This window comes from Panthera uncia, chromosome B1, assembly GCF_023721935.1.
Source record: "Panthera uncia isolate 11264 chromosome B1, Puncia_PCG_1.0, whole genome shotgun sequence".
NCBI lineage: Eukaryota > Metazoa > Chordata > Mammalia > Carnivora > Felidae > Panthera > Panthera uncia.
The window spans coordinates 184,598,837-184,616,048 of NC_064811.1; the positions used below are offsets into that span (position 1 = coordinate 184,598,837).

At 41.5% G+C, this 17,212-nt stretch overlaps 1 protein-coding gene across 4 annotated transcripts in view; it reads left to right on the forward strand.

Annotated features, from left to right (window-relative positions):
• Nucleotides 1-17,212, forward strand: part of SORBS2 (sorbin and SH3 domain containing 2) — a 221,197-nt gene that overhangs the window by 72,660 nt on the left and 131,325 nt on the right. Inside the window, exon 3 of one of the 4 annotated variants that reach the window (XM_049632546.1) lies at nucleotides 3,528-3,583. The exons of the other annotated variants lie outside the window; for them this stretch is intronic. The gene's annotated coding sequence lies outside the window, so the exon portion shown is untranslated. The remainder of the gene's footprint in view (nucleotides 1-3,527; nucleotides 3,584-17,212) is intronic. 4 annotated transcript variants of the gene reach the window in all.

Below are 17,212 nucleotides of genomic sequence, written 5' to 3' on the forward strand. Positions count from 1 at the left end.
CTGAAAAACAGGGAAAGGAGCAATACTTTTAAGGCACTTACATTATCACTGCAAAAGGCGGAATTGTTAGCAATCTCAATGCCAATGAATGTTGCCAATTCTTACCTTTGACCCTATTCTTTAGCAAAGAATGTCAGCAAAGAAACTCAGATTAATAGATGTTGCTAAGAGCAACCCAGAACTCCGACATTTTTATTATGCCTTACTCTACCTGCTAACTTGGAGTAGACTTGTTAGTGACGGAGACGAGGGGAGAAATCATGCCACCAAGCATGCTACTGTTAGGAGAAACCGATCAGGCTCTCTCGTTGGGGAACCTTTCACTTCACCTCAATGGGAACAGTCAGCTCTGATTCCAAGTCATTGCTCGGAGTGAGCTGCTGTACTGATGACCCTTTTCTCTCCCTCTGCAGCGGTTGTGGGGCAAGTAGGTGGCAAATACGGATGAATGATTCTTGAGTGTAGTCTCGGAGTACCCTTGGGTCTCATGGGTTGTGTAAGATGACTCTGGGCTAAAGAAGACAACTGGAGAGCTGATGGGGGCTGACACTCAGCCCTTGTGCCTACGACTATTCAGGCACGGGCTCCGTTTGAAAACGGTGTTTGTCTGAAGCCTCACTTACAGACCGGCAAAGCACACAAACATTGAATGTCACCAGCTTCACCATTCTTTAAAGTCCAGCTGCCCCTCCTGGTTTTTCCTGAGTCCTAAGGTCTGCCCAGTAACCTCCAGTATACCAGTTCCTTCATGAGCAGACCGACTTCTTTTACCCGGGGCACTCACAGACAGGAAAGACTTTCGTAGGAGAGCAAAAATGATCTTTCCTCTACCCTTCTGAGTTCTTAGCTGAGATCCATGTAGTAAAAGACAGATGAATAAGAGAAAAACAAAGAGAAGTACAGTAACACGCATACCTCATGTATGCATGGGAACTACTGAGAGAAAAATGAGTAACTCCCTGACGTGGCTTAGAATTCATGCTTAAATTCTATCTTCGTAGTGAAAGGGGAGTGAGGATGCAAGCTTCTTAGGGAAGAGTAAACGACTTTTGGGAAAGATGAATAGGACCTTGGAAGAAGATATTGCAGGTGTGACAGTGTGTGACAAATTTAGCTGGGTGTGGTGTCAGCTTCTAATCTCCTCTTCTGTGACAAGAGTCAGTCTTCCCTGGTTGATGACACTCCAGGAAGGGATTTATGACAACTGAGTTCCTTTAGGGGGATCTGACTTTAGGCATATGAAGGGAGTTCAGAGAAAGCCTCTCCCTGTATTTGCTTTTCTCAGTGCCTAAAGCCCCAGATAACAAATATACTGTATATTTGGAGCGGCATGTCCTAAACTCCGACACTCATATTTTGAGGTGGCACATTCCATTACCTTTCACTTTAAATGAGAATATCCATTTGCTCTTTGTTTTAATCCAATGATTGCATACTTTTAACTTTTGTTTTTTAGTGTAATACAACCTCAAACTTGCACTATCACACCTGCATGAAGGTTGGTGTTTGGTTGTTTTTTTTTTAAATGACACAACTATAAAGTTTATTGAGATTGCTTTTTCACTGACCTAGTATCCAAGCACCCAAGAAGCCATGATAAGGCAAATTCTTTGGGACTATTACAATGGGTCACTTTTAACGCAGAGTATGTCTGAGGACAAATTCTGGGGTTAGGCTGCCTGTGTGGGAGGCTGGGTCCCACCACTTACACCAGGGAATCTGGCACCTGTCAAGCACCACCCTGTGTGTTATTGGGAAAATTACCTGAGTTCCTAGAATCGAGCTTGACACACAGTCAAACATGGTAAATGTTGGCTGCAAAAGATACTGTGATTGTGTTGCTAGGAACTCAGAAACATGAGGATTGCATTAAAAATTAAATTCTGAATATTTTCCAGGATTTTTGTTAATTGCAATTGCTAAATAAGATAAACTTGATCAAGGCACATGCACAGAATTTTCGTTATCTGTACATAAATCATTTATTCTGATCCATCATAGATGAAGGGGGGAAAGTACACGCACACACACACTCAAAGATTTTAATGATAGTCTAGAAATGGAGATTTAACTAAATTTTAATATGAAGGCAGATGCATTTCTAGTGAGGTTTTTATCAGATATTACTTATAAGCAGGTAGTTTAAAGAGAAGGCAGACTTGGAGAGATTTGGGGGTGGGGAGAGTTCTGTGTGTGTGTGTGTGTGTGTGTGTGTGTGGTTCACCTTTTCTTCCTTGTCGTCAGAATAGTTCCATTTAGGAAACAAGCTCTCTTTCCAAACTTGCAGATATCTGCACATAGTATTCTGCCCAGAAGGGAAAAAAATAGCTTACTATGATTCATTTGAAGCAAATCTCCTAGGATGTCAAAAGGGATTATTTATTGCTATTACAGGATTGATTTATCTGCGGAAACATGTATTCCTTCTCACCATGAAATCAGGACTCTCCCTTGAAATCGGTTGATTAGGCAACTACTTCTTAAAGGGATACGAAGACCCCTGACATGCTCCCACTAGCCTCCAAGTAGCTCCCCACATCCCATTACCCTCACTTCCGACCTGGTCTTAAATTCCTGTCTATAGCGTCTACTTTGTGTTTAGAAAAATACAAATGCTTCCCTTAAAATATCTTATAATTTATCTGAGAGAGGAGAATGCATTCAACTTCTGTTAGCATATTTTAGAGGCTTAAATGGTCTGACAAGCTACCACACCGCTTTAAGCTGCAGAGAGAAGTCTCTGAGAGGGGATGTTCAATTAGTGACTGGGCAACAGCAATTTGAATTGCAGAGAAAGGAAGGACTGAATATCAAGGAATGATTCTTTGAAGAGGGGGACATAAAGGAGTCTCCTTATATAATGAATTTTTCTTTGGGTAGAAGGAAAGATAGCAGAGCACTACGTGGGGGAGGGGGTGGGAACACTCTGGGAGAGCTGACTTTATCCGGCAGGAAATGGATTTGCCTCCCTCATATCCTCTATGTCTCCCTGCTCTCCCATCCTGCTACACGCAGATCTGGAGAAGACTAGGAAAGCAAAGAAGAGATGGGGGTAGCAGATACGACAGACATTAACACTGTGGTCTCTGCTATATGGCACGCTTCTATTCTATTATCGTGCTGGTCAGTGGGAATGAAGCTTTGCTGGAGAAAGTTTGTTTTAAATAAAGAAACAAGGAAAGTAGAAATCAATCAGCAAAACAAATCAGAGCTGCCAAAGTCACACTGCCCACTTTTCCCTCCCACAAGACCAACAGCCCTGGGTAAAATAGCCCTGCTTTACCCTTTTCCATCTAATTTTGGTGACTAATTATGACATGTAGCAAACTAAAAATAATTGCAAGTATTTGCACAATTTCCTTTTCACATTTTTTTCCTCTGAGAAGTAGGTATCAAACCTTGTGAAGAAAAGAAGTATATAATGATAAAGTTAAGTTTTCCTCAGTACGATGTCACTGCTATTTTGGTTGCTTTGCGATTGTGGGCCCGATCCCACCCACCTATTTATTGTAACATTTCTCTTCTAGAGCCAGAATAGGACAGACTCATATACCATTCTGATCTGGGTGCATTTCTTCAGAAGGTACGCTGTGTTCGTGGGGAATCGTGGCTGCCTGGGCTTGGGGCTGAAGAGGCAGGAGGAAACGTATGCATGCATTTCAACAAGATTTCCTAGCGAAGTGAACAAAATCAAATGATGGGCACCAAAGAACAGGAGTACTCTCAGACCCCTCCTTCACACTCACGCCTGTTGTTTTCCCACTAGAATTTCTGTCTTGAGATTCTGCATGGATATCCTTCATTTAAACGGATTGATGTAGAGGAAGCCAGTGTGGAAATCAAGGAAGGTGAAACGGTTATCGAGACAATACTCTTGCAGAGTGATTGTTTTGGAATTCTTTACTGGTTGGGGGTCTTAGGAACATTGTGAGGACACTGAGTCCCCCCCTCCCCTTTGTCCTAATAATCCTTCCTCGGGCTGCTTTTCAGTTACAGCCATCCCATGTAGTCCCTCCTTGTTACAGCAGATGCCTCTTACTTGATAACGCTTCACACAGGCACAGGGACTGCGCTTATCACCACGTACACACCCAGGGCCACTCCATGCCTCTCGTGCTGAATTTTCCCTGGCTCTCCACTCCACTCCCCTCCTGTGGTGAGTAGGACAGCAAGGCCCCACTTCTGGATGTCGCTGCCTGCTGCTCTGAGCTAGCTGGATTGCTTCAGCAGCTGTCCCCCAAGCTTCTTGGCTCTCTCTTTTCCTGAAATCACCCTGGCCAAATAGCACCTAGATTCTACTCTACCATATGCTACTCATGCAACCCATCATGGAGGAATCTACCCAAATCTACCCCCACAAAAGGCAAATTTATTTAGTTCCCTTACCCTTTCAAGACAAATTGTTTCAGTCTTTGCATTGCAAAACTGGGGAAGCCTGGAGGATGTCTTTTAGGCACTGTATTTGTTTTCTAGGGCTGCCATAACTAAGTACAAAAAAATGGGTGGGATACAGCAAAAGAAAACATTGTCTCACAGCTCTTGAGGCTAAAAGTCTGAAATCAAGATGTCAGCAGGGCCATGCCCCTATGAAAGACTCTAGGGAAGAACCCCTTCCTTGCCTTTCCCTAGCTTCTGGTGGATGCCAGAAATCCTTTCATTCCTTGGCCTAGGCCGGCATCCAATCCCTCTTCCACTGTCAAGTTGTATCCTTTCTTCTTCTTGTGTGTCTTTCTCTCTTCAGAAGGACACCAGTCATTGGATTTAGGGTCCACTCTAATCCAGTATGACCTCAGCTTACCTTGATGACATCTGCAAAAACCCTGTTTTCTAGATAAGGTCATTTTTACAGGTGCAGAGGGTTAAGACTTCACGATATCTTTTTGGGGACACAGTTCATCCCACAATAACCACTACTGGACATTGGGTCATCCTCAACCAAGAAGCAGCTCAAAGAATGTATCACCTGCTCAAAGCACACCTGCCAGCCCCCTGACACAGCACCCACCCCCTCCCACATCCATGGAACCGACCCACTCTGCAGGGACCTAGGGGGTCCATGGTCTAATGTCTTGTGGGCAGGACTGGCCCACCTGGTCTGGGCTATTTCTCACTGAGGCCAGAGTATAGAGGACTAATCACCCCTCACTATCACCTCAGCACTTAGTTCTCCCTGAGAAATCATAACTACTGAAGGAGAGCTACTCCCTGGAAAAGAGCTACCTGAACTTTAAACCCACAACTTACTTTTTCCCAAGTAGTATGATCATCCTTATAATAGATCACTCTTTGTTGACAACCTTTCTGTCACTCTTTGATGCCCTTCCTATCCACACACAAATAACTGAGATTATCTTTCAAGAGGATGAGTTTTTCTAAAACTTGATGGGTCCCTTCACTGTTGTGATTTTTGGAGAGCTACAGAATGTCTTGGGGTTACATATTCTCACATAAATAGCTCAGAAGATCCCCAATCTCCACCATGCTTTCCATTTCCTATTGATGCATTACTTTTAAAAGGAAAGTTTCGACTTCCTCGATTGTAAATCAGGTTTTAAATGTGCATACTTTTCAGGAAAAGGGACCGGATATCAGGGCATAAATACCAGATTGTAGAGTGTGTTATTCACAATCTACAATATAATCCGTGTGATAGTTTTAGTTCTCCATTTGCATGCTGGCTTGACTGTACATCTAGAAACAGACAGAGACAGAGGCAGAATGAGAAACAGAGAGAGAAAGTCTACTTTCTAAAAGTCAGTGCTTGGTCCCTGCGTCAGACTGTGTAAGAACAAAAGAGAATCCTACTGAAAAAAATAAATACCACCAGGCTTAGTTAGGTATGACAGTGCAAAGACATTTTATAAATATTTTGATAAGTAGATGCAAGAGAAAGTGACTTGTGAGGTAGTTATTTTGCATTACGCTACGTTCAAAGCCAATTGGAATTCTTCATTTGCATTAACCATCTGAGCTGTTTGCCATTTGGAGAACTGTTCTATTCTAAGTTCCAGCTCCTCCCCTACTAGGTAGGCAGCAGTGGAGCTTCTGTACTTGAATCTGCCCTGATGAGACTGTGCACTGAAGTTAGCTGCACGCATAACAGATGAAGCAAAGGATTTAAATTTACCACTGGGACTGAAGTGTGTGTGTGTGTGTTTTAAGTCATTAAAAGAGTATGGCTACTCGACCATGAGAAAAAGATGCAAAATAATGAGTGGCATGAGTCATTTCTTCCCACTTAGAAAAAAAAGGAAAAAAAGCAAAAAAACCCCACATAACTGTTTAGTGGTTTCCATAGGAAAAATACTCGATAAGCAGAGAGCAGCGACTTTTAAAAGTCATTATCAATATACCATTTTGTCAGTCACAATGGAATTTGGATAGAACACTGCTGGGCGGCTAGGCTGGACTAAAGCCCCCTCCAGGATTTACAGGGGCCGACCTCGTTTACCTGTTCCAGCAGGAAGGCCAAGGGCCTGGGTGCCCAGCTGCAAAGGGGGAACCGCATTTAAAGCCTGGGGCTCCTCCAGTCCCTGAGTCCTGGGGCAGGGCCCTGAGCCGAGCTCTCTGCACATTCTAGCTCTGAGGCTGCCCGGTGTAAACAGACTTCTGCACACCCGGCCTCCTCCCAAAGGCCTGCGGCAGCTCACAGGAGAAATCTCTGACTGTCCTTTCTCCCGGGAACTGAAAAGAAACTTGCTCAAGGACTTCTGGTCAGAAATGCAGTGTCATCAGTGTTCTATTAGGATTCATTGAATGTATATTGTTGCCTTTATCTTTGAAGATTCCTAAGTGCTGAGACATGACTTAGTAGAGTCTCTCAGGGGTCCTGACAGGGTCCCTGTGAACGGGAGAATGCAGGTTTCACAAAAGAGAAAAGGGTGATTTTACAAAAATTTTATCAAACATTTGGGGATATTTCTTTCTTGTTTTTTTAAAGAAAACTTCATAGTGACATTTTAATTTTTTTTTATTTTTTTAATGTTTATTTTGACAGAGAGAGAAAGAGCAGGGTGGGAGAGGGACAGAGAGAGAGAGAGGGAGAGAGAGAATCCCAAGCAGGCTCCATGCTTTCTACGTGGAGCATGATGCGGGCTCCGTCACAGGAACAGTGAGATCATGACCTGAGCTGAAATCAAGAGTCAGGCACTTAACCCACTGAGCCACCCAGGCACACCCACAGTGACCTTTTTAAAAACCCAAATTAGAATTACACTGCTTGTGTTGATTTGCATCTTATACTTTTAGAATATCTTTCTATATCATTAAGTATTCTTTGAAAATGTAAATATATTAGCTACAAATATGTAAATTACAACACACCCCACGATAAAATACTAAATTTTTACACCTCTTAATGTTAAAGAATTTAGAAATGCTTCTACATCAAATGTTGTATTTTTCTCATCCCTTGAAAAAAATTACATAAGTTATGCTGAACATAAAATGTTATGGGTTTCTTTTTCCTGCCAAGTAGATCATGATAATTCTAAAATTGGGCAGAAGCATCTGAATGTGAGTCATTAGGCTGAGAAGAAAGAGAAAAAAGTAATAAAGTGCCTTCCCACAAAACTGAAGATCTCCACTATTGCTTGTATTTCACGGGCTGGAAACTAGGGATCTAAGCAAATGTTAAGTTGGATAATCTTCTAGAATCAACTAACCCTGAGGATTCATGATTCAGAACCTTCAGAACTGCTGGGTCAGGCGGCTGGATGGGAGGGGTGTTATCCCCAAATCAGTTTACCATAAAGATGAGGCAGACAGAAGGCACACACCATCTAGTTCTGTTCTTTACTCATTCCGAAAACGGAAATACAGAAGAAAATCCTGTCTATAGGCTCTTAGAGAGGAGTCCTCTAAAAGCATTTGGTCAGCTGACCCAGAGAGAGATGGGTAGAAAGTCGATGAAAAATCTAGATTCTCTTTGTTTTTCAAGTATACAGACTTGAAAGTTTTTAGCAGCTTTACCCTGGATAAGAGTTCTCCTTGTTTAATACCAGTAGAACTTATACTGGATAACACATAGGGAAATTAAGGAGAATGGAAAATAAAGAAGCAGCCTCTGTGAATCGGAGATATGGCCTTCTGATACAAAGATAAACAATTATCTGTCATAGAATTCTTATCATATGTTATTCCCTGCTCTAAACACTTTATGTGTATTAAATTCCCACACAACCAGTGGTAAATATCATCCTATTCTACAGCTGAGGAAGGAAAGACTAGAGGGCTGACTTCACTCAGTCATTCTTTCATTACTCTCTCATGTATTTGGCTCCTAAAGGGTGACCAGCACAGTTTGACTGAGGGAGATACTGTTAGGAATGGGCCATCATCGGGGCGCCTGGGTGGCTCAGTCAGTTGAGCGTCCGGCTTCGGCTCAGGTCATGATCTCACAGCTTGTGAGTTCGAGCCCCGCGTCAGACTCTGTGCTGACAGCTCAGAGCCTTGAGCCTGCTTCTGCTTCTGTGTGTGTCTCTCTCTCTGCCCCTAACCCACTCACATTCTGTCTCTGTCTCTCTCAAAAATAAACATTAAAAAAAAAAAAAAAGGCATGGGCCATCATCTCTGCCTCCTCCCAGAGCAAATGGGACCCACAGCTGGGATTTCCACTGTCTGCTTGTCTTCAAAGCCCTGAAAACCAACACTCAAAGTGCGATTTAATGACAAACCTGTGACATCTCCCAGGAGACCAGTAAAGAACACTGCATCTTAATTTATTTTCTTCCTGATTTGAAAAGCGCCACGATTAACTTTAGAATTAGGAATTAAAATAATTGGTGCCATTGTCCATGATTTTGTGATGGCTAGGTGGATGCAGGAGGCAGCTGATTAACCAGATTTAGAAATAAGGCCCCGTGGCTTCACTAGTCAAAAATAGTCTTATTGACCTCCACATATGAGATAAGAATGCTCAAAAGGCAGTAGTGAAAGAAGTATTCACCAGTATTTACCTAGAACACAAGATTCACCATTGTTTTCAAAGTTAGACAGAATGGCAAAAAGAGAACCTTAGCAAAATATTTTCAAGTGATCCCCAACCACAAATGCAGATTTTTGGCAAGCCAAGGGTCCTTATCAACCCCGCAGCCAGGTGAAAACATTTGTCTGACGAGCCTAAAAGCATGGATTCATGACCACAATCTTTCCACCACACCACCAACGAGCCTTTTTGAGGTAATACAGTCGTTGGCATTATGTTGGATCTCTGGTCGCCACATGGTGGAGAGAATCTTAATTGAGTCCTATTCTTGGGCTGGTTGGATAGGCCCACAGACCTAGGAAACAAGCACGTTGTTTTTGGAATAAAAAATCTTCTTTTGAACATTCTAATAATGTTCACAAAAGTTATCCTCCATAGGTTTATGAAAACTCAAATTATATATAAGAAATTGACCATGTATACCTCAAGCCTTTTTTGTTTTGTTTTGTTTTTTAATATCAGACCCCTGGTGGAGGATTATGCCACCAGGATGGGTTTTACCTTAAAAGCCAATCATATTCCCACAAGAGTCACTCATCAAAGAAAGCATGAAACCTGCCTGGAGCAGATTCAGGGACAAACATTAACCAGTAATTCAAAACAGTGATTGAGGTGGTTTTATTTGGATTTAGTTATTTCTCTTGGACAAGCTATTCTTACTGTATCTTAAAATGTGTATCTTAAAGCCTGGCCTTTATCAAAATAAAATAAGCCTGACCACGGGACATTATTTAGAAATCAAATTTTATTAATTGCATAATGGTTTAATAACCTAGCTAAATAAGGCTTATTTCCTCATCAACACATTTTAAAAGAAGCTGATTGAAGAGAATCCCTCAGGCGCTTCTTTCTTAATGCAGGTATGATCTGATAAAAGCCTTCATTTGGTAATCTGATAACAAAATTATGAAGTTTTCACTAATTTCAAAGAATCAAAAGTATTCAAATTCATACAATTGACTCATCAAAAATGTCCTTACAATAGAGCATAATAAAGAGCCAACTACTGAACTTACTAACACCTTCCTAACTTCTTATATGTGAGTACCATTACTTTGAGAGTAAGTCATCAGCACAATATGTGGACCCTGGGACCTATTTGAGTTAGCTGCAATTGTGACCGTAGAAGTAACAGGATCACGGGGCACCTGGTTAAGCATCCAACTCCCTGGTTTTTGCTCAGATCATGATCTTCCAGCCCATGAGATCTAGCCCCGAGTGAGGCTTTGAACTAGTAGAGCAGAGCCTGCGTGGGATTCTCTCCTCTCCCCTCTCTCCTCTCTCCCTCTCTCTCTGTCTCTCTCTCTCTCTCTCTCTCTCTCTCTCTCTCTCTCTGCCCCTCTCCCCTAACTCGCTCACATGCTCTCTCTCTCTCAAAATAAATAAATAACATTAAAAAAAAAAAGAAGTGATAGGATCATTCATGCAAACTGTGGACATTCCTTAATAATCTGTCCACTTTCCAGAGGAGAAGAGAATTCGCTCTGATGAAGCTATTTCTATCACATCAGTGTTGATAGAAATGAGTGACTCATTTAGTAACCATGGAGATAATGCCAAGGAGTATAAGAGAGGAACATGTGTGCGTACTTCCAGATGCTGCTGCTTTTGTGAAAGCATCTGTTCAGGGATCTAAATCTGCTACGAGCATATTTAATGTCTCTAAAACGAGACTCATTTGGTTTTGCTTTCCCTTCACACTTTTGTTGATTCTCTGTAGTAGCTTCAAGTAAATATAATACAAGGCAACCCAACACTTCACTCACAGGACCCTGTGTTCTTTCCAGAAATGTGTCTCATATTTAAAGATGGGTGTCCAAATGTGCTAAAAACAGACCCTCCTCCCAGACACATTTCTAATACTTCTATTTGTGAAATCTCTGGTCAATGTCCAGGCTCCCATACTATATTTATCCTTATCTTTATATTTATATGTATGTCTTTCTATTTTTTGCATCTGTTTCAATAAGTTTCTAATATATCAATCATATATACTTGTAGGACAAACAGTACAAGAAAATAAGCATCCAATCTCCCTATTGACTCAAGCTAGGTCTAGTCTGTGTGTGTGGGGGGGGGGGGGGGAGTATCAATCTCCTTCTATCTCTTTAAATGTGGTTTCTAAAACTATCAATTATTCAGCTTAAGCAGCTCCTAACAAGTAAGCTTTGCTAGACTGAGTATTTAGGGGGACAGGTCTTTACAGAAATGACCATGAAAACTTTGGGTATTTTTCTATTTAAAATCAAATTCTGGGGCACCTGGGTGGCTCAGTCGGTTAAATATCCAACCTCAGCTTAGGTCATGATCTCGCAGTCTGTGAGTTTGAGCCCCCCGTCGGGCTCTGTGCTGACAGCTCAGAGCCTAGAGCCTGCTTGGGATTCTGTGCCTCCCTCTCTCTCTGCCCCTCCCCTGCTCATGCTCTTTCTCTCAAAAATGAATAAACGTTAAAAAAAAAATTAAAATCAAATTCTACTAGTAGGTTGCTTTAATAATTCAGCAAGTATTTCCTGAAAGCCTACTATTTATGATTCACAATGAAGAATACAAAAGTGAATGAAGTATGGTACCTATCCTCAAAAAACAAAAACAAAAACAAAAAATAAATAAGACAAGATGAAGTGGCTCAAAGACGTACATTCGCTCAAATGAGAGAGCAAGCCATTTATGTTGTTTACATAGGAGCTACTTCGAGATGAGCCTCTAAGAAACGGATATGATTTTAAGAGTAATTAAGAGTAATCCCAATGGAGGAAACATAGCACAAAAAAACGTGAGTCAAAACCATATCTGCCGTGCCACCCCAGTCACGTGCTCTTGGGAGACAGGGACTTGTCTTATTTTGGCACCTCTAAGACCCAAAACGATGTCAGGCACACGGCAGGCCCCCAGTTAAAATGTGCTCATAAAACTCAAAGGAAGGCTGAAACATAAAATGCACGTAAAAAGAAGTCGCCAAAAGTCCAATTTTACTGAAGAACAGACTATAAGAAAGGAAATAGAATATAACGTCCTGAAAATTAGGTTGGGAACGTATTGTGCCGGGCTTGACTTGGAATTTATTAATAGATAATGTGAAGTCACTGTTCCTTTTCAAAAGATTGACCTTGTAACAACTGCACCATCCAATGGAGAGACTGGGGGGGGGGGGGGGGGGGTGGAGGGGGGAGAGGGGGAGAGAGAGGGAGGGGGGGGGGTGCTGGGGAGAGAACTAGAGACAGAAAAACGAATGAAAAGATTAATATGATAACTTATTTGAGAAAAAGAAATTGAAAGAAATGATGAGCCGGAAATTAATAGCAGTGGATATAAGTACTATATGAACCATAGCAAAGATCATCATAAAAACAAGAGCGGTTATTTCCTGATTAATGATATCCCAGCACAAAGTTAGAATTTTGATTGATTACCTCTTGGGATTCTCAGCACAGAATTGTTATACACAATTTTTCTCGGTGAGGAAATTGAGGCTTGGAAAGATTAGGTAACTTCCTCAAGGTAGCACTCCTAGAGGCTATATTAGGAGGCTGTATTTTGTTTGATCCTCTGGAATAGACTTCTACGTGGCAGGTGCCAGGAACCAACATTTAGAAGCTTTGTCAAATGCAGCTTGTCCTTTGAATAAAGATGATTAGCTAGAATTTCCAGCACCAGTGGAAATGATCCCAAGCTAGAATCTCTGCAGCACCGCGCTTTTTGCAGAGTAATTCCCATCCTTTTGTAACTACTGGATTATAGCAGGTTATAATGGTTTGTAGCTATTGACTCACGGAAGGCTGAAGTTCATTGTAAATATTAACAGGAGAAATGTTCAAAAATAGATGTCTAACTCTTTTTATGGAACTAATCAAAGATTTACTGTAATTGCTTTAAAAAGGGCTCTCCATTAAAATATAAACTGGCAACGGGGGCGCCTGGGTAGTTCAGTGGGTTAAGGGTCCGCCTATGGCTCAGGTCATGATCTCGCGGTTTGTGAGTTCAAGTCCCATGTCGGGCTCTGTGCTGACAGCTCAGAGCCTGGAGCCTGCTTCAGATCCTGTGTCTCCCTCTCTCTCTGCCCTTCCCCTGCTCACGCTTTGTCTCGCTCAAAAAAATTAACGTTAAAAAAATTTTTTAATAAAAAATAAATAAAATGTAAACTGGCAACACAATCTTATACCTGCTTCATTTTTTTTTTAATGTATTGAGCATATAAGATGTCCCAGGTGCTGAACCGGATGCAATGAGAAATGTAGCATAAAAAAGAAATTAGCCTTCATCTCACAGATATTATATTGACAGAGACAGACAGACAGACATGACATAGGGAAGAAGTATTCTAGTACCAACACGAAGCGTAATTATAGTCAGTACGCTGGACACATGAACAAGCTGGCTTGAGAGTCTCTGTGTTTGAGGCTACAAAAAATACATGCATGATTTTTTCAGACACTATTTTTGACCAGGGGAAGACAAAATGTGTGTTACAGGGTTTAAACACATTAAAAGTATTTAAAAAAAACACATAAAGAAATAGAAATTAATTCAGAGGTTGGGAAGCCTTGAAAACTGGTTGGGATTTGAGGAAATAAAAGGTTAAGGAAATTCCAAATCCAGATCAGGAAAATAGCATGGACATCATGGGGGATTCAGGAAGAGCAGAGAGACATAGGTGAAGTGAGGGATGAGGTGAAAATGATATTGAAAAAGGAGAATAGAGTCAGATCAGGTCACAGCCTTAAGGTCATTCTAGAGTGTCAGAAGTTGGCCTTTTTTATTTTTATTTTTATTTTTATTTTAGTGTTTATTTATTTTTTGAGAGAGTGTGAGAGAGACAGAACGTGAGCAGGGGAGGGGCAGAGAGAAAGAGGGAGACACAGAATCCGAAGCAGGCTCCGGGCTCCGAGCTGTCAGCACAGAGCCCCATGCGGGGCTTGAATTCATGAACCACGAGATCATGACCCGAGCTGAACTCAGACGCTTAACCGACTGAGCCACCCAGGCGCCCCAGAGGTTGGTCTTTCTGATGACCAAGAGCCCCCATAAGTTTTGAAAAGAGGGAGTGAGGTAATTGGACTAGGTTTTAGGAAGAGTCCTCTAGCAACAGTATAAATGGTGGTGAAGAGAGGTGGGAAAGTTAAGTTAGGTACACCTACTTAAGATCCAAAAGACAAACTACAAACCTGATCATCAGCCAGCTCCTAAGGACTCTGTCACAGAGATCAATTCTGCAAATATCACAGCACACCAGAAAATAATTGCTGTTGAAGGATAACTAGTTTCTTCTGGAAGCTATGAAGACCATTAACTAGCTGCTATTTTTTTTTCCTTTTTTCACTCTCTATGCATGAAAATAGCCCAAGTATTCGATAAAAACACACAAAAGTTGTCCCAGCACTGCTTAAGATCTAAATTTACGGTGTCTTTTTCTCCCTAAAATACCCAAGCATCCTCAAAAAAAAGCCAAAGCAGCTATATGTAAGTCAAGGAAACCAGGATCTTTTTAAGTTTTTTTTTTTCCGAAAGAGAGAGAGAGCACAAATGGGGGAGGGGCAGAGAGAGAGGGAGAGAGAATCCCAAGCAGGCTGCACACACTGTCAGCGCAGAGCCCAACATGGGGATCGAACCCACAAACCGTGAGATCCTGACCTGAGCCGAGATCAAGAGTCGGACGTTTAATCGACTGAGCCACCCAGGCACCCCGAGATCTTTTTAACACTAAGCTTGGGGTGTGAACTTGGAGGTTGAAACCATGAAAAGCTAACTTCTCACAACTGCTTCCTGCTGTCCAGCTGTAAAGGAATTGGCATATGCAAGAGAGGAGCAAAATTAACTTGGAGTACCAGTGTTCGCGAACATACTAAAAACCATGAAGACTGTACCTTTTTAGGTGTCTGCGCTTTGTGTACAAGGCATAACAAGAACAGGGTGAAGTGAGTCAAGTGGTTGTAAATATGTAGCTGTAACACTGTTGGAGTCTAGATTAATATACTACAGCTGCTCTCTCTTCACTCCTCATGACCCAGGACCTTGACATTCACTGAAGCTAGGTCAATGTCCTGCTCTATGGCTGTGAGCTCCAGTGGTTCCTCAAAGGCCCTACAGAGATAACTGAACTAGAAAGACACACGCTTAAAAAAGATGCACTAGATAATTCCAAAGACACACTTCCCACGTGGAGCCCCCGGTTGTCTGCGCCTTAACAAATACTGGAAATTATTCTAAGGAAATGAATAGAATAAGGCTCAGAATACTGTTTGAGGCAAATCGGTGTCTCTGCTTTTTATGGGTATTGAGCCTTCTTTGTATCGGCCTGTTGGGTCTTTTTTTTTTTTTTTTTTTTTTTTTTTTTCCCCTCCTAGCTTCCCTTGAAAACTCACAGCTATTTTCTCAGGATCCTCCTAGAAATAAATCACTCTTGTTAACATATGTCGCTTAGGTTTAAGCTCATTAAAACACACCCATTCTATGGGATCCATAATTCAAACTAAGTTGGTACTTATTCTCCAAAAACATAAGACTGTTTTCAACGTTCTGAAAGGAGACGGAGCAAAAGAGGCTTTTTCTGTTTTCAGTGAAGTTGCTGCTATGCCACAGCGAAAAGGTATCTGTGTTATTTCAGGTGCTCGCTTTTATGGCCAAAATTGTGCCCAAAATACAATATGCCTTTAAATGGCTCTGGGATTGATTAATTTCTCAGATGTTCTCCTTCCCCCTATGATGATGTGGATTCAGCTCTGGCCCACTTCAACTATCAAATTAAATTATACTAAATCTTAGAAAACTGGTTATTTTCCTGCACTTAGGGTACCCATTTTGGGTAGAGCTTTAAGTAACGTTAACGGGGTATAAGAGGTCAGGCTCACAGACACTAAATATCAAAGGTGTTCTCAATACGTCACCCTTTAGTAAAAGAAAAAGGAAACAGGGTTGTTAGGGCTGACCCAGGGATGAAGGGAAAGGTCCCTTATTGTTTCTTCAAGTCCTACTCTTCCAAATTTTTTTCAAAATTCTGACCCAGAATAACTACAGTTCCAGCCCTGGTTGTTTCATCACCAATCACAAAGCTTACCCATTTCATCACCTTATCTGCCCTCCCCCGCCCCTCACTGGTCAACCATGATCTCCTTTTCATTTATTTTTTCAGGGCTATTGTGAAGGGTGATTAGTCCAACATCTCTTACATAACTCATGACCCTTTAGCGGGTATCAGTGGTATCCATTTTTATAATGACCCGGGGCTCAAATTATTGTTTTGGCTCAAAGCTAAAGAACTTCTCATTTTCCTCCCTTATGACACTTTGCTACACATTGATAAGGTTGTTTTGGAGGAAAATTATGATCTCACATAATAGTTTCCTCTGAATTATTTGGAAGCTGAGCAACACTGGACCTAATTATAAGGAACAAAAGTCTGTAATTTCTAAGAGGAAGACCTCAGTTCTCAGGAGCAGGCCTCTTCCTCAAGTGATTGATTTAGTCTCCTAAAACAGCTCCTCTTTTCTCCACAGCATTTTTAAACACAAACTCTTTTGCTCTTGCATAAAGATCTGGTATTTTCCTATTCTACTTTACAGTAAAGTATTTGGCTTCTTTGAAACTGTGGTCTAGGGTTCATCTTCTGGTTACACCAAAAAAATTCTTTCTCCATAGCGTTTGCCTCCCAACCTCATTCACATTTCGCGTCTGGATCAAAATTCCATGTGAATGTGAGAAAACAGAGTTCTGTCTTTTACTGTTCCAGAATTTGCTTACACATGCTTCAAAAGACTTCGCTGCTACCTGTGCTGTATTCTTACAGAAAGTCAATCACCACAGTGTTCTTGCCTACAAAAAGATAACACATCGAATGTCCCCATCACACTTAAAGAGCAGGAGAATTAGGAAGTTGGTTTTTATTGCAATTCATTTTTTGGTTCAAGGTGGATTTTGGTCTAGACTGTCTCTTATTAGCCTGACTGATGTCATGAGGTAGACAGACCAGGACGTTTAGCACCATTCCCATGGCAAAGGGGAGAAAAGGGAAGCCAGGGTAGACAAAGTGACATGCCTCCAGTCACATGGATGAGTAGATGTTGGAAACCTTGGCTGAAGTCTAAGCTTCCCCCCTCCCCCCCAGCTTCACTGAGGTATAACTGACAAATAAAATTATGAGATATTTAAAGCATACAACATGACGATTTGATGCACACACTGTGAAAGGATTCCCCCACAGAATTAATTAACACATCCATCACCTCACATGCT